Below are 19,233 nucleotides of genomic sequence, written 5' to 3'. Positions count from 1 at the left end.
ATAACTTCAATAATTTCGCTAAGTCAAGCACAATTTTGGTCCTTGGTTCGATTACCCCTGTTAAAGGCGGCAGGAACGGTCGAACCTCGTACCGACAGGTCGAGCCCCATCCCATGGATTTTCCCGCAATTTTCAAAACGGAGGCGAGTATTTCAAAACATTTTCCAAAATCCGGTCAAGTTTGAAGCGCGAAAGCGTTTTCCCTCTCTCTCTTCCGCAAGGAAGGGAAGACGGGGGAAAAATTTCGCGACGATAACAACGATGAGCGACGAGAGAAGGAGGAGGTGAAGGAGAGTGCGATGGGCGACGATCGGCGAGAGTAGGAGGAGGTGAAGGAGAATGCGGCGGGCGATGGGATGTGAAAGGTGGAGGTGAAGGAGAGTGCAGCAGGCGACAATTGACGATCGATGGGCGGCAGACGATGGGCAACAAACGACGGATGACGGGCGACAAGCGGGGGGCGAAGAGCGATGGTCGGCGGTGATAGGCGACAGAATGAAACAGAGAAAGAGAAAACAAAGGGGCTCACATTAGGGTTTTATGGGAAATTTAGCGATGGAAAAATTCTATCACAAATGTTGTCACAAATTTGTGATGGAGTAGCGATGAAAAAATGGTGTGTCTTATCCATCGCGAAGTTGTGACGGAGTGTGAGACAAAATTTATCCGTCGCTAATCCATCGCAAATTAGCGACAACATTGGCGACATAATTTTTTTGTCGCAAATTCTGCAACTAATTCCAATTTTAGGGACAGATAGTTTTCTCTTGCTAATCTGTCACAAAGTTGGGACGGATTATTTCCATAGCAAATTTCTGTCGCAAATTTTTGTCGCTAAATAACAATTTTCTTGTAGTGCTTCTACAGTATAGGAATCTTGGATGGCAATTTTTGGGAAGCTGTAAGGATACTAAAACTCTATATGTGATTGTGCCCTTGAACCCGATATGATGGTTCACCTCTCACCCATGATTTTAGGGAGATTTAGTCATTTTGCCTGGGGGTAGTGTTGTTGACTCAGCTGTAGTTATTGGTATACCAAGAGAGTGACATCAATGGTTGAGGATTTCCATTTATGTCCCAGCATTAGGTGAGAATTCCTAATATTTCGATGAAATGTGAGAATTTCTGATATCGATCGAAAAACGAGTGTGAAACTCAGTAATAAAATATAAATTATGTGTTAAGCTACAACTGAGGACCTAACTTGGACTTCATAAAATTATGCCTGTTTTGAGTATCCGTAGGTTTAATGAAAAGTATAAACTAAAATTGTGTGCATTTAATAGAAACATGCATACAAAAGCAACTCTAATAAATAACAAAATAAGTTATTCATGTACGTGCATTAAATCATGCATATTTACTGTTCTACATTAGTTCATGTATTCATGATTATTCTGCTTCGCATGATAATTGTTATTGCATGGTACTTGTTTAAATTCTTGAATGATAAATTGGTTATGGTAAATTGTTGTTGTGATATTCTTCTGAAATTATGCATGAATTTGGTTTATGTCATTTCGTTACTATTTGAATTTTTAGAGGAATTCGTACAAAGGACTTTAGTTCTTACCCGTTTTCAAAATTGTTTTACAGGAGGTACACAATGATGAGATGACTTGCTAGATGGAGACTGCGAGTCTTGTGTGACATGTTCTGAGTTATTGACATAGTGGCTCCTTATCGTAGATGATTTTCTATTTTAATTTATTTGACATTCATTCAATTGATTAATAAAGTGATTATTTCCTCGTTGATTTAATGCACATATAGTTTGGTATATATTAAATCTGTGTGGTTTGGTATATATTAAATATGTGAGACCCCAGATCCTTGGGTTTTGTTTCTACAATTATTTAAAAAAAAATATCCACTTTTTACAAGGATGAGTTGGGGTTGTTACAACAATACTAGTTCTTAACACTATCAGAGGAAGATAAAGACTTGTTGGATCAAATGCATTTTAAAAAATTCTTGGAGGTAACATTGAAAGATTCGTTAGTCTTGTAGATTTCATGGTACAATTATGGAACATAGCAACCAACATGTTTAAGATCTCTGATTTTGAGATCAACACCTTAGAAGATGTGGCATACATCACTTGACTAAAGTGCCATGGGGTGTCAATAAATGCACCTAGGTTTAGAGATTTGAAGCACCAATTTAAGTCTTATTGGAAGAACCCAATGATGCATTCAAATGTGAAATGTTGAAGTTATCATGGTTGAGTAAGACATGATAATAGGAAGGCCAGGAGAATGAAGGGGAAGATACCCTGTGTTGGAGGAAAAACCAGTCTTAGGGTAAAGAGGGAGTTTAGGGCATTTTTTGCTCTATGATCATGCATACATTTTGCACTTTTATTCATCTTATTTTATGCATGATCCATGTTTAAATTGCATTAAAAACTCATTTTTATAGTTAGTTTTGAGAAACCGCATTGAAATAAAAATTATTAGAAAATCACATATTTCAAAGCTTGCCCTGCATTTTTTGGTATTTTTATTAAATAGAAATTCTTTTCTAATTCATAATTTAGTTAGATTAGGACTTAATTATTTTGAATGAGTTTTAAAAAATATCCCTTTGAAAAACATGTTTTTCAGAAAAAGACTCTGTTTTGGAAATTGAGAAAAATTATCAGACTCTTTTTGAAATTTTGAATTTTAACCTAATTAGGGATTATAAATAATGGTTTTAAGGGCTCAGAGGACATTTTTTCCAGCAGCCTCAAGTCCCTCTTTGCACCCTCCCTCTCTTCTCTTCCTCCTTCTTTTCGATCATTGTCGATTTCTCCCATGCTATTCTTCTTCTTCTTCTATTTTTCTCTTCTTTTCTCATCCAATCTGTCATCGGCAACCGCGCTTTTCATCGAAGAGACGTGTGTTCAACTAGGAATGATCATCTTCTCTTCTCAACTCCTCCATCAGAGGTGAATCACGGTTTATTTCTTCTCCTCCATCTCCGTAGCTTAGAATCATATCATCGCATTATTTTTTATTTTCGCATCTTCATTGCATCTAGTATAATCTGGATTTTAAGTAGGATGTTTTTGTATTATAGCAGGTCTCATATGCATCATATAAATTAGTTTACGGATTTTTTGTTGCTGCCATATTTGATCGATCTCCTAGCTAGCGTAGATTAGGGTTTTAAATTTTAATATTAAATTAGTTTTAATGATTTCTGTTAGTGTTTATTGGCTGCTTGGAAGTTAAGCTTTTGTATTCAGTCCACACACAAATCGGGAATCACAAATCAGCGTCAACCATGAACTGCAGTGTTTGACGTTGGGCCATATCTGGCATATTTGAGGCTGAATGGATTTTGTTGTTGCAATCTTTTTTTTTTTTTTGCATAGAACGAATTAATAAAAGTGTGTTTAACGTTGATGTGTGTGAGTCGTGATTCACATAGATCAACGTTGAAGCTGCAAACATCAGCCAGATCATCGAGTCAATCTGCGTATTCCAAGCACAGACCTAAATTTATATTTCCTTTTTTGATCTGGCTTGGAGAACACGCTAATTCGTGTGTGGACAAGGGATCGAAATTAATCAATCATTACAGTGAATAGTTTGATTTTGTATACTGTTTAGTATTAGGTTTATGTTATTTAGATTCCTTTTAATTGACGATGTGTATTGCTAATCCACGGTAAGCCAATGCAGCCTGATATTTTGTTTTCTTTTGTTACTAAGATAGATGTGTATGATGTTAGGTTAGTTAGTTGACGTTATTTGATTACCAAATAGGTTAGCTAGTTGACGTGTTTCGAAATTTTTTTTTTTGCTTCAGCAAAGTAGTAGGTAAATGTACATGAGTCGCATGGTCTAAGTTAAGGTCAGTTAAAGTATTTCAATAGTTTGGCTGTAGCTTAGGATAGTTTTAATTAATTTAGTAAGTCAAATTACGTTAATGCATGTTGGCTGAGCATTAGATTTAATGGTTACTTCAGATTTTGGTTTTACTATGCATAGGTAGTTAAAATATCATTAGCCGATTGCTTTTTTTTTTATAACTTTCTTTTTTTATACATAGGTTAGATTATTTAATTGTATAATTTTGTCTCATAGTGCGTATTAGGTCCAACATAGTTGTGTGATTCACGTTAAGCTGATTTAGTCCTTATTTTATGGTTCATCTTGCATATAGTTAGCATTAGCTTTAGGGTTGATTCGGCTTAGCCGATTAGTGTAATTTCATTTAGCTGATTTTTTTAGTTCTTGTTAATTGCTTTCTTTATTAACTTGTTAATATTAGATTAATTTCTTAGTTCAGCTGATTATATTCTTGATCCTTAGTTTTCTTTTGTCTCTTGAATTCTTGCCTTCTTGAATTAGTTAGATCATTAGTTAGTTTGTTAGAAAGTTAGTTCTTTAATTCTTGTTAGTTAGGTAGTTTTACTATTTTTTCTTTTACTGTTAGGTTGTTACAAGTTTGTTATTAGTTAGTTCATGTAGTAGGTTAGTTCGTGTTAATTAGTTCATGGTTTTGTGATTTTTTTTCATTTTCACCTTTGATTTTCTCATAGATTTTTTTTTCTGATGTTTGTTTTGTTTTTGTGTTTTGTAGGGAAGCGTTGGAACGTGCGGTGAGCCCCTTTTTGTGCCCTCAGAAGTACCTTATGAGAACCCCTCAAGCCCTCAAAAGTTCCCTCAGAGGGCATCTAATCAAACCATACAAAAGTGTTCAACCTAGAAAGGACAAAAGACTCAAGCACTGAAGACACTTTTGCTTTAATTTTTATATTAGACTTTATTTTATTCAATTCAATTCATTTGGGGTTGTAATAAGGCACTTTATTTTTTTGTTTAAGCCCTCTCCAGAGGCAGCACTCTCTTGTTTATTTTATTTAATTAATTATTTTATTTGTCAAGGCAATAAAGAGTAGTTTAGATTGTGTTAAAATACAAAGTATTTTTCGTTCCCTGAGTTCGACCCAGACTCCACCACTCGGGCGAGCCAGTTTTTATTATTTGGTGTCTAGATTTCACACTTGTTTTCATAAAACTCACACCAAATTTTTGGTATTGTTGCCGGGGAGCTGCGATTAATACGAGTATTCACTTTATTGCCATTGTTTGTTCACATTTTGTTAGGGTGTTAGTTTACTTTCTGTTCTTTACTTAGGATTGTTTAGTATCTTTTTCCCTATTCATTAACTAGGATTGTTTAGTTTATTTTCTGTATTTAGGTTTAGAACCATGTTGCTTGCAAACCCTAAATACCAGATTACCTTTCTTGTACGGTCCGCCTATTAAGATACTCTTAGAGGTGACTGCGCACGATTGGTATCGTGCCCATAGTTTGAATTTTTTCAAAATATCTTTTGGGTGCAAGTGTATGATGCTTATTTATTTATTGTTTTCTAGTCTTATTTTATTTTTCTTGTACCTGCTTTATGGCTTGTTGTGGTTTGGCTGATTTGCACGTTAGGTAGGTAGAAAATCAGTGTCTTAGGATGGTTGTGAAAGTGCAGTAGGATCGAGGCAACGAGCACTAGAGGGGGGGTGAATAGTGCTTTTAAAAATTGTCTGTGGAATTTCGACGGATTTTACAATTCACAAAGCAAACACACAAAGAACACAAAAATTTATCCTGGTTCGGTCTTTCCCGACCTACATCCAGTCCCCAAGCAAAACCCGCTTGAGATTTCCACTATCAACCTTGTGTAACTACAAGATCATACACAAAGCAAATCCGGTCCCACTTCCAGTAACACACCTACTGAAAGCAAACAACTCCTTTAAACCAAAGAGTCCTTCCTTTTACAGAAAATTAAAACAAGTAACAACTTACAATACAACCTATGCGCCCTTCTTTTGAATGCAAATGAGATGCAATTGGCTTTTGAGGTTGTTGGAATATTCTACTCACGAATTCACTGTCTCTCAAAGGAATTTGAGTGAAAAACTGAAGTGAAAAATATCAAGTGAGTGAAAAAATGAATATGAGTGAAAAGCAAAGAGTAATTGATTCAAATTGATTGAATTGCAGTGCTTTTGAGTGTAAAATGCACTCATATTTATAGTTGAAACATTTCATACGTTGAGGGTATGAAAGGGTGTCAAAACAGTCCATTTTGAACGATCAAAACATTTGAAAAATGAAAAGACACGCCTTTTTAAAGTTTCAGAAAAAATGACAAAATTAGTTGACTGAAACAGTAGTTAGTCGACTAATAATTAGCTATTAGTAGACTGACAGTTATCGTCGGTCGACTGATCTATTAATCAAGCCATTTGAAAAACTAAAGATTTGAAACTTAGTCGACTAGAGAAAAGTTAGTCGACTGATAATATCATCAGTAGACTGAAAAACCTTGCAGTCGACTGCTGCTAAAATTTTCTGAAAAACAACACAAGTTCTGTCCGGTCGACTGATAAAAGCATTAGTCGACTACTGCTAAATTTTCAGAAAACACATGTTCTGTCTAGTCGACTGATAAAGTCATTAGTCGACTGCTGCTAAATTTTCCAGAAAACAGACATTCTGTCCGGTTGACTAATAAAACCTTCGGTCGACTAATTTGACAAAAATGACATTTTTTTAGAAAATTTGGCGCGAAAGGATTAGTCGACTGGTGAGTCTATTGGTCGACTAATAAACACTAAAATTTAAGAAAAAAGTTTTCTAAAAAAAAATTCATGAAGGGTTCCTTTAGAAAAGTTTTTCTAAAGACTTTTTAGCTGAAATGCAACCGAAATATGCACTCTAAGTAAGACTCTTACAAGAATCTAAGACTTTTAATGAATTTAACATTTGCACACTAGTCTTCAAAGATTCTTCATCGAATTCTTCAATGCTTGTCATCTTTCTTCATCGTCTTAGCTGAAATGCAGTTGATTTACTTGTTCATCATCAAAGCCTTGTACTTGAAGTATCATGTACGACTTCATTGTCGTAACAGGTTGTTGGACCAGTCTACCCTGAGATGCATGCAAGGGTGACACTCACTTGACCCTGAGCTTGTTGAGTTAATTGAGGACCCCGAGTCCCTTATTAGGAGAGCCCGTCGATCCATCCCCATGGCCCAAGATCAGCAGTTGACCCGTCCTCTTAGGGAGTACTTCACTCTCAATGCTTACGCCTCTTGTATCACTAGACCTGATATAGGAGCACCGCAGTTTGAGATTAAGGCCAACATAATCCAGATGCTTCCATCTTTTTATGGCTTGAGCAACGAAGACCTCTATCGTCATCTTGATGAGTTTCTTGAGATCTGCTCTACGGTGCAGATCAATAATTTTAGGGATGACACATTGAGGTGAACATTGTTCTTATTCTCTCTTAAGGATAAAGTCAAGCATTGACTGAAGGTCCTCGATACGGTTCAGATTACCACTTGGGAACACATGCAGTGTGAGTTTCTCAACAAGTATTTCATAATTGGTAAGACAAATCAATTTTGTAAAGTCATTACCAGTTTCTCTCAGATTGAGGGAGAACAGTTCCATGAGACCTGGGAGAGGATGAAGGATCTTCTTCGCAAGTGCCCCCACCACCAGGTCCCTCATTGGCAACTAGTGTAGTACTTTTACGATGGCTTGACCGAGAAGACTATGCAAATGGTTGATTCTTCGTGTGGGGGCACATTCATGCTCAAGAGTGAGGACGAGGCATGGGCCATATTTAATACATTGAGCAAAAATACCATACATCATGCCCTGTCCTCACGTATTGATAGGACCACACATGTTCCTAGTGGTCCTAAAAAGAGAGGGATTTATAAAGTCGGGTCCAAACATAATCTGTAAATCAAAGTGGACCAGTTGACCAGGAAAGTTGATCAATTACTGGCCCACCCAACTTCGATAAATCAAGTAGAAAAAGTGTGCGAGCTATGCTCTAGCCCTGCACACGTTGTTTCTGAGTGTTCGACAGCAACACTCTATCCTGAATTCGTTTAGGAGCAAGTGAATGTTGTTCAAAGTTTCGATAGACCGATGCACGATCCTTATGTATAACAAAGGATGGCAAAATCATCCCAACTTTGCATGGAGAAATCCAAAAGAGCCACCTCACATGCCTCCCCAGACACAACATAGACATGATAACTTCTCACATGGTTACTCGCATCTCACATTTCCACAGGCCCACCCCTCGCTTAGTTTGCCTTCTCCTCAAGAGCCCACATCGAGCCCATCTTTTCAAGAGAAATTGTTAGAGGCCTTCTCTGACATCAAGGCCAATCTCAGCTCTCATACGCAGTCGATAGCGAAGCTAGAGACCCAGATGAGATAGTTAGCTGAAGCCTTGAGCAGGGCAGCGAGGGAAGCCTCCTGAGTCAGTATGTTGTCAACCCAAAGGGTAAGGAACCCATGTCTTACAACCTGCACCTCACAGAGTCCCATACTGAGCAGGCCAATTCTGTTATGACCCTTTGGCATGGGAAGGCATTTCACCCTACACAGGAGTCGACTGAGGAGCCCACTGCCATACCTATTGACCAATCGATCTCCTCCATTAGGCCCGAGGAAAATGAGCAAGGCCCACGGCCTGTGCCCTCTCCTTACTATATCCCTAGAGCCCCTTTTCCTCAGGCCCTAACCAAAATGATTGATTTTGGCAAGTAGGGGACACACATGCACGAGATGTTTGCCATGTTAAAGCAAGTCCACATAAACATCTTCCTGCTCAATGTCATCCAATAGGTTCTTGCCTATGCAAAGTTTCTCAAAGAACTTTACACGCAGAAGAGAAAATCGAGATTGTTGCCCAAGACGATCTTCTTGACTGAGTAGGTAAGCTCCATGTTTCGGCACCAAGCCCCACCCAAGCTCAAAGATCATGGGGCACCGATTATCTCATGTATTATAGAGAACATGACTATTGAGCGTGCATTGATCGATCTTGGGGAAAGTGTGAATATTTTATCAGGTTTCCTATATGACACTTTCGGGATTGGGGATTTGAAGCCCACGACTATTGTTTTGCAGTTGGTTGATAGGTCTACCAAGCGTCTGCGAGGAATATTGGAATATGTGTTAGTCAAGGTTGAGGACTTTTACTTCCCTGTTGATTTTCTTGTTCTGGACATGGAGGGCACGAATGTCGCTCGCCAGATCCCCATCATTCTGGATAGACCATTCTTGGTCACTGCCCATGCTCATATAGTTGTCATACTGGGAAGATGGAGGTTTCTTTTGGCAACAAGCGTTTGCGCTTGCACATCTTTTATCTTGCCAACAGAACGACAAGACATGACTATTGCCTCCAGGTGACAGACGTCACAAGTAAGCAATCTGATCCACAGTTGGATGCGTGTCATGCTAGTTGTGTGGTTTATGACTCACCATCATATGAGACTAGTCTCCACGTGGAGACTAAGCTCCTTCATCCCAGGCTCGAGAGTCATTGTATGATCCATAGGGGTAGAGTTGGAGGAAACATAGTGTGCAGTGTCACAGATGACACTCTTTTTTTTAGAACCCCAGACTCAGCATGACTTCACGTCCATTGATCTCATGGACGATGAAGGGTCTTTAAAGATCCGTCTGATTGAGGATGTCTGTTATCCCTACAAAATTTTCCCTTTGATCGGGATCCTTTCGCATTTCAAACATTTCTTTTTAATTTTGTTGAAAATTGAAAATTAACTCGCCTCCATTTTTTAAAAATATAGGATAGGGACTCGCTCGTCGGTATGAGGTTCAACCGTTCCTGACGCCTTTATTAGGGGTAATCAAACCAAGGATCGAATCAATACCTTTTGCTTTGCCTAAATTTGACTGAGAAATTATTGCAGAACCTTAAATGCATATTGAATCATGCTTGTGGTATGATCTTTGAAAAATTGAAGATTTGGAATATGATACATGCTTTAAAATCATTTTGATTCAAAAATATTTAGAAAATATTTCAAAATTATAATCCCAACTGAATTTCTAAATTGGATTTGAAAAAACACTTTGAAAAGTGTTTTGAAGTGACTTTAGAAATTTATTTGAAATAAAAATTGAAATGGAAATTGAGATTTGAAATTGGAGAATGAAAATGGAAATTGAAATAAAATTAAATTTGGGAATGGATATTGAAATTCAGATTTGAAATTGAAATCAGATTTGGAAATTGAAATCGGAATTGGAAATTGAAATTGGAATTTAAAATTAAAATTGAATTGAGATTGGAATTTAAAATTGAAATTCAGGATTTTGAAATTGAAAATAATTGAAATCAACTTGGAAGATATCCTGAAAATATTTTGAAAATATTTTGAATTTATGAATATTTTGAAATTCAAAATTTGAAATTTGGCCTTTTAAAATACTTTAAAATGGGAATTGATTTTTTCGTAAACAAACTAAAATTTATTTTAAAAAGTAATTTGGAAAATGAATTTCGAAAATCATTTGGAATATTTTGACATTTGAATACTTTGAAAATGAGAATGATGAAATGATATGATTTTATGAAGAATGCATTTAATAAAGGAATTCAAAAGATTTTATTTTTAGAAGGTGATTTTTTTGTATTTTTACATAATTTAAAACAAAATTAATCTTTAATACATTTATGACTATGTCCACAAATGCATTTCAAATTAATTTATTGATGTTTTTCACAAAAGACCCAAAGTGCATGTCAAATTTTATTCCATAAAAGATAAAAATCCTAGGTATTGTTCGCATTTTGACTATGGCCATAAATGTGAATCACCTACTTAGGGTTATTTACCTCTTATTAGAATGGTGCACGTGCCATTTATGTTACACCATAGTGCCTTTTGAAAAATAAAATAAAAAATGAAATGCAAGTCAATTACGAGAATTTAAAATGCAACTACATGCCTATACATACTAATCTAAACAGAAAATAGAAATTTTTATTAAATGGAATTATTACAATCTTCAAATTTAAAATGAACATTAAAATTTTGCTAATCCGGGAGCTAGACCAAGGTCTTCCATGCTTCCTTGCAAAATACAAAATACACGAGCAACACAAGACTAGAGACATACTATAGAAACACGAAAATGTAAAAATGACTAAATGAAGCAAAATACAAATGTGCGAAAATGGAAAAGTACAAATACTTGAACTATCTGAAATGTAAATGCATAAGAATTGCAACTGAATGCGTCAATGATATTATGCACAAACTTAAATGCTAAATGTTGAATGCAACTTATACAAATTGTAAATGCTAATTAAAATCCAAAATAAAATATAAGATGCAATTATGAAATGCGAAAGTAAACAAATCGTTATGTAAATGGAGGATCTAAAATGAACATATGAAACATATAACATATGAAAATTGAAACAAACATCACCATGAAAATCACAATTGAAAATATTGTAAAGTTTAGCTATGAAATAAAAGAAGGTGTTGTGAAAATCAAAAGGTGTTGTGAAATTTATTTCACTGCCGCAGCAGAAAATGGCCTAAATTTGATGCCCTGTTTGAAAATTGTTTCAATTCCATCCGGCAGCAGTCGAGAAAATTACAGCAAGTGAAGTCGGCTTTTATAGTTGCTCAAAAGTAAGTGAGACGCCGGACATGCGCAGGGTATGCAAACAGAGAGTTCGACTGTGAAATGCAAATGACAATCCGGTAGATGCCGACTGTTTTTATAACAGAATTTACTGCGAATCCATTCTCATTCACAGTGAATCAACAGAAGGTCTTCACGAATCAACAATGGAATTTGGGCATGGTATGCATCTTGCGTTTTCACAACAACTAAAAGAAAAACCGACGGATCTGCTGATCGGAGTTAGGATTTTCGGCAGATCTGTCAATCTGAACTGATTTCATAGTAGATTTGTTGATCTCTGAACTGGTCTTACTGTGAAATAAAAGGATTTCACGGTGATTGAAAGAAATCCATGGAGGATCCAATTTGGATGTACAACAGAATAAATCAAATGATCGAATTATACAGATGATGCAGAAAATCAAAATGAAGTAGCAAATACACGAAATGCCTAAAAGAATGCGATGAAAAATACAAATCAAACTAGATGTAATGATGCTAATGAACCTCAGATCTAAAACAAATACACAACAAATAAAAATAGCTAAATGAACAGGATCTGATCTATATTTTCTTCTTCTTTTTTATTTTCAATTGTAACAACAAATTAAACTAATCTACATGCAACAGCAAGAAGAAGGAAGAATGAAGGAAAATGAGAGGAGGAAGAAGTAGAGAAGAAGAGAAGAAGAGATAAAAAGGGAGAAGATACTTACCTACCGAATTGGTTGGAGGCTTCCAATGAAATCGATCCTTCTTCGCTCCTACCGAAACTTCATATACCGAATCGGCTGGAGATCGATGGCTCCGATGAAATCGATCATTCTTTGCTTCTACCGAATGCTTGTGATTTGGTTTAGGCTGAGAAGAGGAGACTGATCTCCACTATACGCTTCACAGCCGAACTGTAATATTCCACTGAAGAAGAGGGAAGAGGGATCGAAAGGGAGAAAGAGGGGGAAAAATAAGCGGGAAAAAGAATCAGAAGGGAGAAAGAGGGGAAAAAATAAGAGACAAAAAGGATCAAAAGGGAGAAAGAGGCGAAAATGAAAGAGGGAAAAGAAGAAGAGAGGAGCTTGGGTTCCTCCTCTTCCTCTCCAGATCAACTTCTTTCTCTCCTAAACCCCCAAAAAGATCGACACCCCCACTTTCCTTCTTTGCTTGGGTCTATAAAGGGGAGGTTAGTTATAAAAAAAATCACGAAGCCCATTATGAATGTAAAAATTTTATGAAAGAGGGCTCAGTTGCGAAAAGTTTTCAAAAAGCCTTTATTATTTAACTAAAAAGCTACTTTCTAGAATTGTATTTTTATCATATTTTTTTGAAATTATTCAATAAAAATAATAGGAAGAGAAAATTTAAAGTATTATAAAAGCGATTCAGGAAACAAGATCTAGATGAAGTTTTAAGAAAAGTATCGAATTTGAAATTTTGAGGATTTTGCAAAAAGAGGGTAAACTACTTTTTTGAATTTTTCTTTTTATATTTTTGAGAAAAAGACCAAAAATATGATAAATTTAAAAAGGATTCAACAGATGGGATCCAGATAATGTTTTTGAAAGTTTTACGAAAACATTAAATCTGAAATCTTGAGGATTTTACAAAAAGTAGGGTTTTGTGAAATAGCAGAATTGATTTTAAAAATTGGATTTCACAATGGATCTGGATCTGAGATTTTGAGGAAAATATCGAGTTTTGATCTTAAATTGAGATTGGATCCGGATAAAGTATCTGAGTAAATACAGGGAATTTGATTTTTTTAATTTTCTTGAAAATAGAAGTTCTGGACTCAGGATTGGATTCAGATATCAGGTCTCGATCCGAGATCGGGTCAAATATGGAAAATGAATTTGGATTTCGGATCTTCAACAAGAAAATGAATTCGAGAAATAGAAATTGACCTAATTGCTCAGAAGGTGGGTGCCAGGGGCGAAGAGGGATTTTTTTTTGAAATTTTGGGGTGTTCACAGATGCCCCTATTTGCTGCTAAGTTGGTTGAAAGTCGAGCTTAGTAGCAAAGAAAACACACCAAAATTTAATACGCCCCAGTCAGAAAATCTGAACTGAGTGAGGAAGAATTGTTTTGTGAAAATGATTCTTAGGTTTTAGGACCTTATCCTTAATGGCTTGGAAAAAGACGAAATCCTCAAGAATGAAATAATCAGATAAAAGAAAATGAAGAAATCATGGTGGGACTTTTGGATGAATATCCTAAAATTGTGACAAAGGGAGATTTTAATGAAGTCTCATGGCTGAGACAAAAATAAGCTTTTAGAACAATTTAGGTTTTGCCCTTAACCTGGATGGGACGAAAATATCCTAAAATACTAAGATTCAGGTTTAACCCTTACTTGAATGGGAAATGAAATACCTCAAAAAATGAGGTTCAGGTTTAACCTTTACCTGAATGGGAAAACCAGGATGGGACATTTTTGAAAAATACCTCGTGAGATGAGGTCCAGGTATAATCCTTACCTGAATGGATATGGAAAATATGTATTTTTTGCCAGGATGGGGAAACCATGACGGGACTGAAAGAAATACCTCGTAAGAATGAGGCATCTCTTTTTGAAAAAATGTAAACCATGCTAAGTTGCATCAAGATAGACATTGAGTATTTATTTCATTTTTTGAATAGCCAGAATTTTTTTTCAGTAAGATGACATTGTAGTTGATTCAAATGCTTGAAAATGTGCACGTGTGTGCGAAAGATATTCTCTCTTTTACCTAGAGTATTTCCTCCAATGAGGCTAACTCCATGGATTTAAGAGTCAAATTCGAATTTTAACGATGATGATTTTCTTTAAGGAAGCTATCCATTTCCTTGTTTTGAAAAAAAAAAGAAATATTTTCAATTTCATAAAAGCAAGCAGTGAAAAGATATTGATGAAAAATTTTTGCATGAGAAAAGATGATTCTTTGCAATTTTGGCAATTTGATATCTGAGATATACTTTTTGCACTTTCTGAGACATAAAAATGAATTCTTTTGTTGGGTTTTGGCAAGAATTTCATCACATCAACCTTTAACTTGGAGATGCTCTGATTTTCCATAGAAGAACACTTCATACTCCTTCAACTTTGAGATAATCAGGGTCTTCCTTGTCCCCAAAAATTGATAAAGATGTCTCTTTCGATTGAAATCTTTTGATAGTATGAATCAAATATCTTTTAGAGTTTGTCGAAAGGTTCATCGCATCAACCTTCAACTTGCGATGGTTTGAACTTTCTCTGGAAGAACATGTCATATACTCCTTTAACTTGGAGATATTTCGAGTCTTCTTTGGCTCTGGGGGTCTAACTCGTATATCAGTCTTCAACTTGATGATAGTTGAGAGATCCATTTTGCAGATAATCAATTATACTCACTTTATTGGGAATTTTGAATGGATTCTTTATTGCTCAGAATATTTCTACTGCTTTTTTTTTCAGAAGAATCATTTTTTAAATTGCATCATAGCTATAATCAATATCAATTCACTTCTGGCTTTTCAACATCATCAAAATTTCTTCTCTAGTCTTACCAAGGATATTTCTTTCATTCTTTTGGTTGATAAACATGAAAAGGTTTGAATTTTGCTTTTTTTCTCAGCAAGCTTCATCTTTTAGGAAAGAATACTAGAGGTAATTTGAGGTGATTCTTTTGTGTAATGAAATATTGGAATCAACAAATGTTTTCAACAAATTGGCAAAATGTTTGAGATTCCCTTATGAAATAACTACTCAATGTCAATTTTGATGGGACCTTGGGTTGAAATTTTGGAAGGAATAATGAGAAAATTATATTTTGAAATCCCAACCAGTAAAACTGGATTTTGACAGATTGACCAGCTCGAAAGCAGTATTTTGTTTGATCGACCATTTTGAAAGTAGGATTTTGTTTTGACGGACCAGCTCAAAAGCAAGATTTTGTTTGATCAACCAGCTCGAAAGCGGGATTTTGTTTTGACAGACTAGCTCGAAAGCATGATTTTGTTTGATCGACCAACTCGAAAGCAGGATTTTGTTTTGACCGACCAACTCGAAAGCAGGATTCGATTTGACCGACCAGCTCGAAAGCAAGATTTTTGTTTTGACTGACCAGCTCGAAAGCAAGATTTTGATTTGACCGACCAGCTTGAAAGCAAGATTTGATTTGACCGACCAACTCGAAAGCAAGATTTTATTTGATTGACCAGCTCGAAAGAAGGATTTGATTTGACCAACCAGCTTGAAAGCAAGATTTTTTTTAACCGACCAGCTCAAAAGCAGGATTTGATTTGACCGACCAGCTCGAAAGTAGGATTTTATTTGACCGACTAGCTCGAAAGCAGGATTTGATTTGACTGATCAGCTCGAAAGCAGAATTTTATTTGACCGACCAACTCAAAAGCAGGATTTGATTTGACTAATCAGCTCGAAAGCAGGTTTTGATTTGACCGACCAGCTCAAAAGCAGGATTTGATCTGACCGACCAGCTCAAAAGCAAGATTTTATTTGACCGACCAACTCAAAAGCAGGATTTGATTTATAAGCTGAATTCCGCAAAATATTGGTGCTCTGAGAGCTTTTGATGTTTGTGATGATAATTTTGTGAAATTTTTGGGCCCAAGAAGACTCACAATTTGAACGAACCATTATAGAGAGTTGCATTGCTTCTATGAATGATCTCATGATTTTCCCTTATCCTAAATGGGAAGCTCAGGTTTATCCCTTAACCTGAAAGAAAAAAAGGAAATACCTCGAAGGATGAGCTTAAGGTTTATCTTTTAACCTAAAAGGGAAGAAGAAAATACCTCGAAGGATGAGGTCCAGGTTTATGCCTTAACCAGAAAGGGGATCGCAAGAAGATTGATGATAATTGATAATGTTTGATAATATTTGATGATGAAAGATTTGAAAAGATGGTAAAATATTTTGATTGATCGTGCCTGCATATAGGATTTTCTGAAAAATGAATTTTCATAAAATAATAAAAAAATACCCCAGTATAATGGGGAAGGTAGAATAATATTTGAAGAAGGTTCTTTGAGAAAATATAACAATAATAGGAGAAAGTTAGAATTGGTAATAAGTCAAAAAAGGGAAAATTTTGAAAAAACAAATCACCTATACCCAAGACACTTTGCAAGATAATTGGAAGAAATTTTGACAAAAGAATGAATCAGATTGACAATTTTGAAAAATGATATCCCATTACGAGGGATTGGGTTATCACAAAAATTGTGACAATTAAGTTGTTACTCCGTGAGAGGGAATAAACAACTAGAATATGAAAATGTTGTTTTTGAAAAGGATATCCCTTGAAAAGAGATTTTATTGTGAAAAGGCAAACAAGAATTTTTGGAATAGAATCAAGAGATATACTGAAAGATTTAAGGAAAGTTTTTAAAAGAAAAAAAAATGAATGTCAAGATTTGAAAAATTGCAGGCAGGATCAGAGAAATTGAAGAAAATCAAAAGAAGAAAAGAAAATACACCTGGAGTTTTGAAAATAAAAGGAGAGTTTTAAAAAGGATTTCCAGAGTTTGGGAAAAATAGTTATGAAGAAATAGGGAAAAAGAGAAAATATACGCTTGGACTTTGAAAAAAAAATAGAAGAAGACTTCAAAACAAATATCTCGAGTTTTTAGAAAATAATTATGAAGAAATAAAGAAAGAGAAATACATACCTAGATTTTGAGAAATATAGAGAAATTGTAAAGAGAATATCCAGGGTTTTAAAAATTATTCTGAGGAAATAAAAAAAAGAATTATATACCTAGATTTTGAGAAATATAGAGAAATCTTAGAAAATATGCAGGCTTTAAAATTATCTTTAAGAAATAAAAAAAAAATATATATATACCTAGATTTTGAGAAATATAGGGAGATCTTGAAAAATATCCAAGATTTAAGAAAATTATTCTAAAGAGATAAAGAAGGGAAAATATATACCTGGATCTTGAAAAATATAGAGAGGTCTTAAAAAATATCCCGGATTTAAGAAATTTTTTCTGAAGAAATAAAGAAAGAGAAATATACACCTGGATTTTGAGAAATATAGGGAAGTCTTGAAAAAATATCCAAGGTTTATGAAAATTATTCTGAAGAAATAAAGAAAGAGAAATGTATACCTAGATTTTGAGAAATAGAGGTAATTTTGAAATAAGTATCCAGGGTTTTGAAAAGGTGAAGTAAATGAGGGTTACAAGATGATATCCACAGAAAGAAGCAAAGTTATACAAGCAATGATGCACCAGACAACATTCCCTAAAAGCTGACTCTAAATGCAGTATTTGAAAATGCTTGTAGAACCTTATTTCTAACTCTAAGGTTTAGATCATCTGATTTTGATCAAGATACGCCAATATACTGAAGTCGAAGACTGAAGTACGTAGCATAGAAATTTCTCTGGTTCTAAGGCAATAGTTTCCCAACATCCTTGAACGTCTGTCGATATACTTTGGACTATGGCCCTTAGTATATGGCAGGCGGTGTTAACCCAAATAAATGGCCTAGTTGTGAGGCTCTTTCTTGAACTATGGTTCAGTGAGACAGCCAAGTAACGTGAAGACCGGGACAATATAGGTGGGGATGTTTTTGAAAACATGCTCAACATGCAAGAAATCAGACGGCTCGAATGCAAAGTCCTAAAGAGATAGAATTTTGAAAAATCATAAAGAAGCACAGACTTGCATACATTGTTTTCATTCAATCCCTAAATTGAGGAGAGTTGTATTTTAGACCTAAGTCTAAGTGAGCATGCATAGATCTCCTCAATATGGTCATACCAAACCATGCATAATTCTATATGCATTAATGTCAGCTGGGTATGATTCTTGGTCTCTAAGGTTGCATGAAAATGAATTTGACATTTGAAGAATAATAACTCAGTCAAATTTAGACAAGGCAAAGCCATAAATTTGATTAAATAAAAGATGAGTCTCATCACGGTCGTCAAATCTGTTATCCCTGCAAAACTTTTTCGTTGATCAGGATCCTTTCGCATTTCAAACATTTCTCTTTAATTTTGTTTAAAATTGAAAATTAACTCGCCTCTATTTTTTGAAAAATATAGGAAATAGAGACTCGCTCATCGGTATGAGGTTCAACCGTTCCTGACACCTTTACTAGGGGTAATCAAACCAATGATCGAATCAATGCCTTTTGCTTTGCCTAAATTTGACTAAGAAATTATTTCAGAATCTTAAATGCGTATTAAATCATGCTTGTGGTATGATCTTTGAAAAAATGATGGTTTGGAATATTATGCAAGCTTTAAAATCATTTTGATTTAAAAATATTTAGAAAATATTTCAAAATTATAATTCCTAATGAATTTCGAAATTGGATTTAAAAATACACTTTGAAAAGTGTTTTGAAGTGACTTTAGAAATTTATTTGAAATAAAATTTGAAATGGAAATTGAGATTTGAAATTGGAGAATGAAAATGGAAATTGAAATAAAATTAAATTTGGGAATGAAAATCGAAATTGAGATTTGAAATTGAAATCAGAATTGGAAATTGAAATTTAAAATTAAAATTTAAAATTAAAATTTAAAATTAAAATTAAATTATGGAATTTAAAATTGAAATTCAGGATTTTGAAATTGAAAATAATTGAAATCAACTTGGAAGATATCCTGAAAATATTTTGAATTTATGAATATTTTGAAATTTAAATTTTGAAATTCAAATTTTGAAATTTGCCCTTTTAAAATACTTTGAAATAGGAATTAATTTTTTTGAAAACAAACTAAAATTTATTTTAAAAAGTAATTTTGA

This window comes from Nuphar pumila, chromosome 12, assembly GCF_984573655.1.
Source record: "Nuphar pumila chromosome 12, dmNupPumi1.hap1.1, whole genome shotgun sequence".
NCBI classification, from domain to species: domain Eukaryota; kingdom Viridiplantae; phylum Streptophyta; class Magnoliopsida; order Nymphaeales; family Nymphaeaceae; genus Nuphar; species Nuphar pumila.
Note: the sequence above shows the minus strand (reverse complement) of the source record.